Source organism: Haliotis rubra, unplaced genomic scaffold (genome assembly GCF_003918875.1).
Source record: "Haliotis rubra isolate DU_JTF1 unplaced genomic scaffold, ASM391887v1 Scf168, whole genome shotgun sequence".
Classification (NCBI taxonomy): domain Eukaryota; kingdom Metazoa; phylum Mollusca; class Gastropoda; order Lepetellida; family Haliotidae; genus Haliotis; species Haliotis rubra.
Genome location: NW_025765647.1, coordinates 935,489 through 950,080, shown reverse-complemented (window position 1 = coordinate 950,080; position 14,592 = coordinate 935,489). Strand labels below are relative to the sequence as shown.

The 14,592-nt window shown below is 40.7% G+C and overlaps 1 long non-coding RNA gene across 1 annotated transcript; it reads left to right on the top strand.

Annotated features, from left to right (window-relative positions):
- Positions 1-461: 461 nt before the first annotated feature.
- On the top strand, positions 462-13,732 carry LOC124272274. Its single transcript, XR_006897292.1, has 3 exons — positions 462-788; positions 1,678-1,899; positions 13,442-13,732. It is a non-coding gene; the product is annotated as an uncharacterized LOC124272274 (long non-coding RNA).
- Positions 13,733-14,592: the final 860 nt, after the last annotated feature.

Sequence of the window (14,592 nt, the reverse complement as noted above, 5' to 3'; positions counted from 1 at the left end):
ACCCAGCGTAGTACTCTTACAACGTTAACGTAGAACGAGGGAATAAACATTTGGAGTAATGACACTAACTCGCCTCCTCGGATGCAGGCTTTGAAGAGCATCAATCGAGATGAGCAAGCCTCATCACCCTCGCTACTGATATCCTTTGATCGGATGTTTTTATAAGCACTATCTTCCCGGGTTGAAGCACCAAGTTATCAATATAATGTCAGTGTGACCTGTACGCTCATTTGAGACTAGACTGAGATTCTCTGAAATTGTTCGTAACGCAGTAAATTTCCTTGTTTATTAAACAATATTTTGGTTCCCAGAATATATACTATGAACATGCAGTTATGCCCGTCATGGTGTTGGACGACGCGTATCAATTAAGTAGCGAATTTGTAATGTGGGATGGGATTTTCTCCCAACCTCTTATTTAAGTATTCTCGTCAAATATTTTTTTAATCTGTCTGTGAAGTTGTGAAGAATCCGAATCTTTTCATTTTCAGTGCTGGTAGCGCGATGATTGGAAAATTCCAATAGACGATCAGATTCAGTTTTTCTGTTTGTTAGCACCGAGCAATATTCTCTCTATATGACGGCGATTTGTAAATACTCGACCAGACAATGTAAGATTGACAACATGAGCATCTATCTACGCAGTTGTGATACGCCGATATCCTAAACCAAGTCAGCCAGTAAGACCTCGCCTATTACGACAAGTATGAGTTTCTGAAGACCAATTCTAACCCAGAATCTCCTTGGACGACAAACCAACATGTTAACTGGGCCGATCTGCTCTCCTTGTAAGTGTTGAACCATGTTATTGCAGGTATATTAACCTACTCGCTCCCTTTCCTCTTCATAAAGGTAGCTCCAATTTTCACTATTTACAATCAGAACGAACTTGATATTTGGTGGTAACCCAATAACTATGTATTGTACATGCGAAAAATATATACATTTCATGTTCTAGTGAGTAAAATAAGAAGTTCTGATTTACTCGTATATAATAATTGATTTGCGAGATAACCAATTTACGTTTGCTTTATCCCAATTAGGTATTTCGCCTTCGAACCTTGAATATTATTGTCTTTCTTACAGAAAAATGTGTTTAATTTTACTAGTTAAATTGTGTGGTACTTTCGACAAACTATTTCAGCATTTGTTTCACATGTATTTAGATTTAAACTACGGCATTCACTTATTGTCGACAATGTTAGGAATTTTCAGTTTCTGTCTCTATTTCTCTTAACTTCTCTTCACGAACAGGTGACTTTTGAAAGAATGATGTTCGCGTGTTAATTAGTTTCCCATTCTTTGAATAACCAGAACACCTCTGTTAATCACACTGTCTTGGAATAACACGGTTAATCACGAACGAAACCGCCAGATGGCCAGAGTGTCAGGTGACCGGAAGTTGATAACGCACATTCACGCGAAACTCCGAGATAGCACGTGTTTTGGTCTGTTCGTGGCTACTCATGTCTTCCCATGATTATGAGAATGGAAACAGTCTACAGGCATGAAACTGGGCGGATCATGACAGATGGAAAGGATGGTGCCGGGTCTCTACAGACCTACAGGCAGCAATCTTCGCTGGCGAAATGAATATATTTTCCCGCAGTTAGTGATTTTGAGTAAGCGATGCCTTCAGGCTTTAACCATATATCTACAGAGATTCCTCGCCCACAGATACCCTGCGGTCGTTGCTTAAGTGGGACAAAATGGTACAAGGGAGAGGAAGACGGTATGTTTTCGTTTCGAGTTACCTAAAGTGATTTACTACAACAACCTTGGACACAGGAGACCAAGTCTTGCAGTACGCATGTGCAGAGGTTCGTCCACCAGGGAGGATGCCAACTCTTTTTCGATACGCCAGATGCCAAGTTATGACATTTCGGATGCCGTGATGCGGTACGTTGGACGCCATGAAATGTTTATCTGGTACAGTATGCCAGTATTTCAGTGGTGAAATTTAGTTTTCCTCCTATGTCTTTCAAAATAAAATAAAATAAACCAAAGATTTGTAATCCCAGTCTAATTCACTACTGCCAGTTGTGTCTACTGATATGGCTCATGAGTTCTTAAACAGGACGCATGACAAATTAGGTGGCATCACGGATGCTTAAAGAGTTGGGGTTGGCACCCCCTTTAGGTTTGTACAAAAATGCAATGACCGTAGGTTCGAATTTAAGAATCGCCCTGATGTTGTTTTATTAAGGTAACTTCCCCCCGTTCTCCTCGGTTCCATTAAATTGGTAAACGTCTAATAAGTACATCCTTTAGGGCATGAATCTGACATGCTGGGATGCGGCTGAAATATGTGCGGTAAGTGGCGATAAACCAAACAGTCACAGCTTGAAGGAATTCACTATATTCAACCAATGAATATGTGCGAATATCTGAGCCCATCCCTTTGTTGATTTGAATAACAGAGTACACACCTGTCGACAGAGTGAATTTAGGTATGACGGGCGTCATCATGTGGACCCGTGAAGATCCGGGGTAGAATAGGTCTTCAGCAACCCATGCTTGCCACAAAAGGCGACTATGCTTGTCGTAAGAGGCGACTAACGGGATCGGGTGGTCAGGCTCGCTGGTTTGGTTGACACATGTCATCGGACCGCCGCCATATAGCTGGAATATTGCTGAGTGCGGCGTAAAACTAAACTCACTCATTCACTCACGTCATATTTGGTCTGAGAACTTCTAAGATGCCGGAATCTTTTGTTTAATTTAGCTTCATCAACATAGCGACCTATTTCTGTGACATTAACTGTGTCCATTATTCTCAGTCATGACGGAAATCAATGTCTCGTCAAAGCGTGAACGTCAAACATGGTCCAAGTGTGATCGTAAACCATATATCATTTACAGCTTGACAATTGTTTGTAACCATGGAAACCGAGAACACCTGTTTTGATTCGATTGAAATAGGCATACATGTTTACACAATAATGCTCTCTCCTCAGTTTATTCTTCAATAAACCTCATCGTATTCCAAACCATCAATTAATACTCGCGATAGAAATTGTGAAGTCGTACACGTGGTTTTGTACATGAGAATGTTTGTGACACGGTGGTATTTTGTGATCAATATTATTTTCGTAATGGGTAGCTCCATCCAAAAAAAAACGGGTTACGTATAAACTCGCCACTGAGCAGCAAGATGAACCGGCGTTGAAGATTATATCTAAGATTATGATTGGTTGGTTTGTTGTTTAACGTCACACTCAGCCATATTCCAGCTATATGGCGGCGGTCTGTAAATAATCGAAGCTAGACCAGACAATTCATTAATCAACAGCATGCGCATCGATCTGCGTAATTGGGATACGATGACATGTGTCAACAAAGTCAGCGAGCCTGACCACCCGATCCCGTTAGTCGCCTCTTACGACAAGCATGGTTGCTTAAGACCAATTCAAACCCGAATCTTCACGGGTCTCTGAGATTACGAAGTGTGCTTATTACCGACAATGTGTATGATATATTAAAGAGGGTAATTTGATTACTCATCCGTTGCTTCAAGTGAGCGAGGGACCGCGATTTTATGCTAATAACACTATTCCAGGCTAGCTATTCTCGAAACGTTCGTAACCCTACGAACTTCTTAAGCCCATTCTTAACACATTGGCTACGATCAAAGTTACGAACGTTTCGAGAATAAGGGCCCAGGAATAATGGCAGCAAGGTCGTGAAATGGGATGAAAATGAGTTAGTGTGGGGTGGATTAACCCAACTGCCTTCCCCTTCAAACTCCAACTGAGAATGAGAATTAATTCGTGCTGCTTTTAACAGAAAAGTATTGATAGATATTTGCACTGATTCGGATATTTTAGTTTATTACTTTTTTCGACAATTTACCAATTGTAAGGCTGGTATTGATGTTTTCAAACAGAAAAAGTAAGTGCAATTTAAGAACCTGAAATATCAAAATACATATTTCTATGTGGCCGAATGGCTACGGTGTTCAACGACATATATGAGACCCCGTTCGAATCCCCATGTTTGTCTGTAGAATGTACCAACGCGACACCATCTGTTAGATGTCTGAGGCCAACAGCTTACCCGAACAACAGCATGCGCCAAATACAGCTGTGCGCGTGACTATGAAATTAACATCTTTCAGGGAGAATCTCAAAACGTGTCTCATTTTTTAATTTATACCCCAATCTTCAAACGGCTGTTTACGTTCTGCACGTTTTCAAAATAAACAAGTTATTATTAGTCGTATGTAAACGTGGGTGTATCCACATGTGGTAGATAAATACAATAAAAAATATGTAATATATGTTACTGTTGATAACACCCCCAAAATGTGGCAGTGATATTACATGTTCTATCGTAAAAGAGGGATGTGTGGTGATTCAATCACATATCGCGTTACTCTTCAGCTGGTGCAGAAAATGAAACTGGTGATGAATAAGAAAACATCCTTCCCTCGAACATTTGCTGGAGTAACACGACTTACTGCTGAATTCCGATGCAATGCGCTGTTTTATCTCTTAAACCAGCTAGTTATCTCATCGGCAACCGTCCACGTTTTTCGCTCAAGATGGTATTACCTTTACGTTTCCTAAACGTACAGGCATAATTAGGATCCGTCTGTATTGTACTAGAGAATACTGAAAGCGGCTGTCGGAATAGTTAACCAGTTATTTGTTATGATAAACGTTAATGATATTATTTGCTCGAGTGTATCGGTACAGGGATGTATTGAAAATAAATATTGGAAATTATAACACCGTTATATTTATTCTTTTAGGTGAAAAAAATACATGGGTTGTTTTCGAAACAAATCTGTGGAATGCGGTCAGAGATATTACGAAACGCGTAGGTAGGCAATTAAAGTAGATGAAAAAGTATTGGCAGTCGAAATGTTGAAGATGGAAGTAACAGCTGTAGCTATAAGACGGGAACAACCTGTTGTATTATGAAGGCGTGAATGAATACGGTTTACAAGGCTTTTTAGCTGAGTGGAATCGAACTCGGGTCGTAAACCCTAAGACAAAACACCTTACAAACTTGGCTACCAGTCGCAGCATCGCCCATCAACTCAACTCAACTCCTGGCATTACGTTACAAAGTAATTGGAGCAGTGGGTCAGTGAGTGAGTATGGTTTTACGCCGCTTTTAGCAACATTCCAGAAATGGACTTGTAGAGAATCGAACCAGGGCCTTCAGCGTGACGAGCAGACGGTTTAACCATTAGGCTACCCCACCCCGTGCTTTACGTGCCATGCTGAACGCCAGGGTCCCGCTTCACAAACCTTCGTAGCGCTACGAATGCTTGGTGGATCGGGACCAAGGTTCGAATCCCCACGCGGGTACAGTTTGTGAAATCTATTTGTCTCCTTCATGAAGTTGCTGGAATATTGCTAAAAACAACGTGAAAACGTACTCAATCCCTTCAAAATCCAAGAAACACCTCTGAAAGTGACACGCCTTTGGGAACTTGCATGCTTTTTCGCTCCTCAACGTCCTGCACGTGCGTCGCCCTCCCACGAGTACACCGTGTTGTTCGTGATAATTGTTAACCTGGACACGTGGAGTAGTGCAAAGTGCGGTGCAATTATCGCCCGGATGTTTGAGTGGCTACCGATGCTGTTTATATTTCACAGTTACATTAATCGATATTTCATGTTTCCGATACGTCAAGGTCTGTTGTGTTCTGTCTCTTCGCACGATTTCAAAAGAATTTGCGGCCCCAGTGAAACGTACCTTGAGTGACCATTGAGTACATTTCCGGGACAGCTGGTAAATTTAAAATTTAAAAAAAGAGATGTTTTATTTTTTTTTAAATAACCGAAACACAAAAATGTTACTAAGCGTGGGTTGATATACTGTCGGTGCCTTAGCTGAATATAAAACTTGAAAGCCAGAAAGAAATTAGCCTCGGCCATTCGGTGGTTTAAACGAAAAATCTGAATGAATCATGGAAAACCTTTGTTGACATCAGGTGTTCGCCATAGGAAAAGCACGCCTGTCATATCGTTAGCACTGGCCATCCATAGAATCTGCTTAATGAAATATGTGTTAGTCTGTTGCTTGACTTACACCAGTGGTCATTCCACTGAACGGCGGTCACTAGACAATGCCTGAGTTGGCCGGGGTCATTTTGTTCGTTGTTTAACGCCGTACTCAGCAATATTCCCGCTGTATGGCGGCGGTCTGTAAATAATCGAGTTTAGACCAGACAATCCAGTGATCAACAGCATGAAAACCGATCTAAGCAACTGATGATACGTGTCAACTAAATCGGCGAGCCTGACCACCCGATCCCATTAGTCGCCTCATATGACAAGCATGGTTTGCTAAAGATTCGAACCCAGATCTTCTACTGCCTGAGTAGGCAATCAAGTGATAAGTGAACGAGACAATCAGGTGACACATTACTGTATTCATTGATTTTCTTGAAGCTGAAAACGATACCTTAATTTTAAATAACTTATACAGCATACAAGTTCAGAGATTCTGCTTTCTACGGAATAAAGAAATAAACCAATTTAAGAAACAAGTGCTATTCCACTGAAATAGCAGCGCAACAGATTTTATTTTCCTCCCAAATAAAATCCAATACAATAGGGTAGAAACAGGTGGTCATGTAGCGCCACCATACATCACAAATATATACATACACCATGAGCTAGATTTAGTCCCTTGTCACAGGATTGTCATAGGATTAATCCTTATCTCTTTCAACGTTGATCAGTTAATGGTCGAAAAACGCGCGTACGTCAGACGCTGAGGGATCGGTTAATGTGCCCGGAACGTCTATGATATTGCCTGCGTGTGTACGACAGTGACTGTGGAACCACGGCAGATACTCGTACTCTGGTAAATGGCACTGCTAGGCGAAAGTTCTTACGAAACCAAAATAGAATTCAATTTTACATTTGGGACTGCCAACTACAACAGCCCAATACAACCTGCTGCTGCTACTACCTACGACTTCAAGGACGACTGTCAGATAAGTCAGATACTCAGTTCAAGACATAAACTAGTAAACAAGCTCCCAGCGTTGTTTATGGCGGTGATCTACCAGCAGCCTGCTTGACAAAAAACGCCGTTCATCACGTGGTTTCGCTAACACTTCCGGCATGTGTACAACTGCAGCGCTTCTCTTGCTCTAGTCGTAAGGTTGGTGAGCACTTCCGGTATGTGATTTTCTCCGGTGTGGTGCTTACGAGATTGACATTACATGCAATAGGGGGAAGGGGGAAAGCTTGAATAATACATATGCTGATATTTACATCCTTGTTGCAATGCGTGCCATTTACGACTATTTCTGCATTTACATATACTACCCAAAATATGTTAAAGAACTATAGAATTTAGTATGATGATTTGTCACGGTATCCCAGAAGGAACTGAGTGTTCTTGGGTGATTCTGAACAGGATGCATAAAACATAACCTGTGCGACAGTGGGTTCATAGTATGTAGCATAATTGAATGAGATACAACACACTAGCAAATTATACCACCTAAGCCAAAGTAATCTGGTTTGCTTGGCATACACGCATAAAAAAGTATGGGAAATTTCACAACGTTGCTTTTTCTGTACTGGAATATGTGTTGACGAAAAAAGGTAACAGTGTTTCAAATAAATTGTTGTAAGTGCTATGCCACATTAAATCACAACATACACACTTTTGGCCATTCGTTTAAATGATGTTTAATCACAGCAAATCCGTGTCCAGACCTGCAATGAGGAGACAGAGCGAGACCCTGTATCAGAGGGGCGTGGATCAATTCAATTTTCAGTGTCAATATCGGGCGTGGTCGCCATTTGCGTAGATACAGGCGAGACAAGGTTGGTGCAATGAAGAGACCAGATATCTGAAAACAACATGGGGGATGTTGTTCCAAAGGTTGGGCAAAATGAGCTGTCTTTACCGCTGGTTCTGGCCCTTTGGCGGGCGTTGTTCTATTTCATCCCAAACATGTTCAACTGTGAACACGTCTTGTGGAACAGTCGGCCATGAGAGTAAAGCAATGTTAAGCTGCCCCAAAGTGTCTGTTCCCACACGTGACATATCACGATACCTCACCCCCAAACTGATGCTAAAACGTTTTCCTGGACGCCTGTAGACCTTTGTAAAACCATCAGACATGTCCAACCTGGACCCATTTGTAGGTTTGTCCAAGGTTTGTCTTCTGAACCTCAGATGTTGTTTACACCAAGCTGGAAGTGCGGTGACGTGAATGCAAAGGTGGGCGTGTCGTTGGACGGCAGGACCGGATGTTGTGGTCCATTAACATGTTGTGTACGGTTCTGTCACCAAGTATTCTGAATCCGGGAACATGCTCGTGCAAGTTGTGAATTACATTGAAAAAGTTAGGATGTCTTTACGAAAAGATGCATTATTTCATTTCAGATTCGAACTACCGCTGAAGAGACCGTGTAACGTTAATATCTTTGCCAATCTTTATTTACCAACCGAATCATACAGCATGAATTGGATATAGCAACAACCAGTGGACTGTCCGCTAGGGAATAACAATACATACCCACAAAAAATAACAGAAAATACATAAAACCAAACCTGATTAAAAAGAACACTAGTCAATGTAACATCGAAAATGGGTCAAGAGAAACCCACACCTTCTAAATGATGATATATCAGTAAATACTCAATTACATTTGATGAATGAGGAGGCTGACTGACAGTATTCCTGAGTTTCTCCTCTGTGCTTTTTACACGTGAACACGGTTCCATGTTAACGCATGCCTCAGATACCTCCACAATACATGGATGAATAAAACATAAACGCATAAACATACCTCCATCGCGAACATTATTCTATCGACAAAATAAGTCAAGTGCAATATTGTTTTCCGATTTGTTTCAATCATTATCAATTTTAACAGCGTGTGCAGCACTAAAGGAAAACCACGTGCACACGATGTATTGTTTAGTCTACAGACACAGTTCGAGATGCACACGCTGCTAAATATAGCTTCTAGCAGTCACGTGACTGCCGATACATATCCGGATTGTAGCCACGTGACCAGTATTCAATGGCGATGTTTATCGCTCATTATTTGGATATTTTTTTAAGAACACATGTTTCGGTATTGTATATAATATTCCTTATTGCCGAAAGGCTTGCTTTCATTTTATAAGTAATAGCAGACACGTAGCTGTTTTTGTTGATTGATAATCGTGATAATTCGTCATTCTGTTTCAAGCTGCGAGGGCAACAGGATGTGAAGTACCTTAGTACGTTAGAGTGAGTGAGTATTTTTGTAAGCCACTTAAATCTCATTGACTTACGACAGTCGTAATCATCATAAAACTAATATGTACACGTTCAGCTCTTACTTTTTGTTATTTTTATTGTAAGCCACAGACAGGCAGCATCTGTTATATGACGATGTCCTCTATCAAATCTGTATCGTCGGGATAAGTCACAGTCCTTGACCAACCGATCCCCATTTTGATCTGACAGCAAGCAAGGGGTACTGGGAACCTCTTCCGCAAGGACATGTAATACTGAGTAGAATGTCTGAGTGTATTGAGCCAGATTTACCTCAACGAGAAGAGCTCGCAATATAGACCGAAACAGTGGAGGATTACCCGTGGATATTTTATTTTGAGTATGTATACTGAACACGAAAAGATTGGGAACATGAATATCTTGGTGTAGATCATGAATTTTTGTTCTCAGTCTTCAAAAATCAATTCCCCAAAATATTAATGATTCTTTTGAGAAACATTCATAATGATCCGTTTTAAGAAATATTCATCATGATCATTTTAAAGAAATATTCATCATGATCATTTTAAAGAAATATTCGTGATGATCCTTTTAAATCAATATTCATGATGATCCTTTCTTCAACACATTAACAAACCTTAGCCTGTTGACAAATATAAAAACATGAAAATATTGTAAACATATTTTACATCGTACATCAATGTTGTTTTCTCCTGTACATTACGAACTCCGTGTTTCGAAGAACTATGAAAACTGAACCTGAAACTTGCAAATAACTACCCATCTATAACTCAGTTTTTTCAATCGTAAAAGTATCGTAAAATATGTTTACAACACTGGCGTGATTATGTGATTATGTCCATCACATTAACATTTCTGTACAGGTGAGATGTTGAAAGGGAAACAAACACTCTTCGAAACCATAGGGTGCAGGTGGCGCGATGCCAGTAGACCCAACTATGTCTGGAACGCTGGGTAATCTCATTATTCGAAGAGGATGAATAACAAGAATTTGTTCAGTATCGCAGGCGGCAAATCATATTCCCTAAACTTATCGACACCCATGCCACATCTGTTTTGGTTGATATTCATTGAGTTTACCAACATGCGGCGCCTTGAGAAGAAACTGGCTTTAAACACACTTACCTGTTATCATATGATTAACACCAAACTTGTTTTAAGCATGGGTTAAGTGGCAAAGGTTAATTTGTTTTTAAACTTTATGATTTTATAAGAATATTATGGGTGTATTTTTTAAGTTAGCTTGGAATATGAACATGGGAATATAATTGAGTGGGTGATTGTATTTAATGATTTTATCCGATGATCATAAAATCTCATTGAAGTCAGATCTCAGTTTTCGCTCTTGCCAAGCTCTGCTGCATAAAAGTTACGTTTTTATGTAAATAAAAAAGTTATTTATTGCGACGATCTGGAGAGTTTGTAAATTAATTGACTCAAAGATTTTGAAACTGAAAGCATATTTTGTTGTCAAAACGCTTTTGAAGAATTAGAATTATAGATATTGTGTTAAATAATTACTTAACCTAATTGTAATATTCAGATGCCAAATATTACGACTGAACATTTCAGTATTTTTCGAGCCTGAAGTGTTTTACGTAATTATACGTAGTTGTCTATGAATAGCTTAAGCAAAAACTGCCCGTGAAAAGAGAGTGAGTGAGTGTAGTTGTACGCTGCCTTTAGCAATATTCCAGCAACATCACGGCGGGGGACACCAGAAATGGGATTCACACATTGTAGCCATGTGGGGAATCGAACCCGGGATTTCAGCGTGACAAACGAACGCTTTTACCACTAGGCTACCCCACCACCCCCGTGATAAAAAGAAAGTATACACTTGAAACTGGGTTTGACCAAAAAATTAAACGCGTCATGAAACGGTACTTGGTTGAAAACTGTCGCCAAAATACTCCCTAAAAGGCCCATAACTCCACTAGGATATCCGTACCAAGACATTATATTCGAGTTACCTTTACTTGTTTGTTTCCTTTTCAGCCATCATCCAACATGGGTGTATACTTTGTTTCGCCAAACATCTTTTGTCTGGGGGTTAAACTTTTTGACTAGGCCGATTACGTGTCATTCGTGTCCCGAAGGCGTGGATCGTGGAATCGTGAATCGTGGAATCGAGATTCATGGATCGTGGAATCGTGGATCGTTCCATGTGTTTATAGTAACCGGTTTATGTAACTTCCGAGGCGAATTCCTGAAGCGAAATTTCCCCGCGTATGTTCCGAATGCGACTTATTTGGAACGTGTGAACACTCACCAACCCTCCCCCGATGTGGCGTTTGTTTTTGGAGGTGATATAACAAATACACCTTTGAAGTTTGTGAATTCCAGACATGGAAGACAAAGTTCTGAATAAGAGTAAGGAACGTGAAGTATATTTTCTTTCTAAGCCTCGTCTATTCAGTGTATATATTACAATCATCGCCTAATGCTGTTGGTATGCCTGGACCTTCCCACCACGCTTGTCGGGAGTAAACTGTTCTTTATCTTTATCAAATGATCAATCTGCCTACCTGGTCTTACCTGTCTGTTATTTTCCGTCCATCCTTCGATCCATCTCATCTGTCAATCCTTCCATCCGCCCCACCCGTTTCACTCTACTTTCGAAGGAGCATATTAAAAGTTAACTCTTTCAAATAGTGCTTATTATTAAGGACTGTAAGTTTTACAAATGTGGTTTTGATCAATGGGTGCTTGAAGTGTTGGTTTGTCACTACTGAACTCCGGGCGGTTCTTCTCCATTGCGTCTTCATTATAAGGAACTGTGGCCCGAAAGGGATGTTTCTCCCAGTCGGTGTTGAGAACACTTCAATAAAGTTGGATAAGGTTCTGTTTCTGAGGGTTGAGAACCATACCCACTCATAGCTGAATGACCTCCAGTGTTCTCTTTTCAGAGTTGTCTGATCGAAGGTCAAGGTTATGACCTGAAGGTCGCTTTGAAAACCGTACCCACTTATCACTGAAGACTCTTCCTTTAGGCTGGACCAAGTTCTTTTCGTGGGGGTTGTCTAACTTGAAGGTCAAGGTCAAGATAACTGAAGTCCATTATAACAACGTAGCTGAAACACCACTTCGAGAAGTGTAATGCCACTCTCGTGTTGCTGACCCTAACGTAGTGCCTCATGTTCACTGCGTTCCTGTAGCTCTAAAGCGCTACTTTGGTTGTACCTCCCATACTGTGACGTAGGCGTCCATTGCGTTATTACTCTCGGCTAAAACAAAAATAAACAAACAATAACATTCTGAAGTCCAAACATTGTGATGTTGATTCCAACTTCCGGTAGACCTTGTTTACAAAGGGAGATAACCCAGCGGAACTCGTTACTTCAATGGCGCAGCTTCTGAAGGTTCCACAACATTAAATCAGTATCACATGCTCCCTGCGCGAGAGCCGTGTGACAGCTGTGATTGGATGAAATAGTGTAAGACGTTTATGTTTTTTAAAAGCACATCCAACCAGTAATTAAAACTGACCATAATTTTAAGTATTTAGTGCTGTCATTTTTATCACCATTACTTATGTTTATTGTGTGTACATATATTTTCCAGTAGGTGACATTTGGTGCGGAACTGGGGTTGATGTGTTCCGCTTCCTGTGCTCGCAAAACGAGCCGGACAAGTTGGCCTGATATTTTGTTTTATGGTAGTTTAAAGGCTAGAGTGTACCCATGTGTACATGGAATGGCTGTTGATAGCCTGGATATTTTTAAAAAGAAATATAAGGTTACTATAGAAGTCTATAGGAAAACATTTGGTGGTGTGTAACCTGTAGAAAACCATTTTAAGGCGTGAATTTTGTTTGTTTAGAAACATTTTGTATAGTGTTTCTCAAAACTCTTATGAAGAGACCCTCAGCTTCGCGATGCTATTGTTTTGTTGCTGTAAATCTCTTCCCACTCGAAGCAGCTAACGCGCCACGTAGACAGGATAAGAACACGGACTCTAAACCATCTTATTGATCAGAGCGTTTCATGTCGGCAGACAATACTCGCCACGACTGGATTACGAACACACTACTCTATCAAGCCGTAGCCAGCTGGTTGATGAGAGAGCTGGAGCATTCTGACGACTAGCTTGGTAATTAGGAAACTATTATATTTCTGATTCATCGGAGAAAACAAATTTTGTCCGTTTGATATAAAGAAAAACGTTACATCGCCAAATGAGTGATATATTACTTTATCTTTCTTCCAGCGTCGTACTGACAACGGACTTCAAAATGATGATGACAAACTGGATAATAACACAACAGGCGTATTATTGTCACAGCATTGTAAATGGTGTCATGCTGTTCATGGCGTGTCGTTACTGGTGGTGATGTTGTTGTTGTTGTCGGCAAGGTGCACTTCGGTTGATGCTGTAGATGTTTCTTCTGCGGAGGTTGAGCCCGATGATACGCTTGAGTTAGCAATGAAAGTGTTCGTTCCTCACATTGAGGGGGCAGTGGGGTAGCCTAGTGGCTGAAACATTCGCTCGTCACACCGAAGACCCGGGTTCGATTCCTCACATGGGTACAATATGTGAAGTACATTTCTGGTGTCCCCCTCCGTGATATTGCAGGAAAATTGCTAAAGGCGGCGTAAAACTAAACTCACTCACACTCCTCATATTGAGGACCGGGTTTGACTCTTGCCCTGATGTTTCATTGTAAGTGTTTGTTTGTTTTTGTTTTTGTTTGTTTTTTGGTTACTGGGTTTTGTTTGTTAGTTTTTTTGTTTTTTTTGTTTGTTGTTGTTTTTGTTGGGGTTGGTTGTTTGGGGTTGTTTTGTTGTGGGTTTTTGGTTTTGTTTTGTTTGTTTTTTGTTGTTGTTTATTTTGTTTGTTTGTTTGTTTGTTGTTGGTTTTGTTTTTTGTTTTTTGTTGGGGGGGCGGTCCGGTAGCCTAGTGGTTAAAAGCGGTTGCTCAGGACGCTTACAACCCGGGTTCGATTCACCACATGGGTATGACCATTTCTGGTTTCACCCGCCGTAATAAAGCTGTGATATTACTAAATGCGGCGTAAATCCTCATTCACTCACTCACTCACTTCTTTGTTTTGTTAATTACTCGGTGATAATCCAGCAACATGACGGCGACTGGTATATAGTCGAGTGCGGCTCAAAATCTACTGACGTTACATTGATACAAATACAATGCACTATAATACATTGGTTCCTATCAACTGGTCCCCTTTCACTGCTAACCACTTGTGTGTCCAGGAATACAGCATCAGGTGTAGAACTGAATATCTTCAAGATGCAAATTATCACTCGCCCCGAAGACCCGTATGGTGAGTTCCGGGAGGAGGTGAGGTGAGGTGAAATTGGATTTTACTGAGAATATTTCGCCATATTGCATGCGTGTGT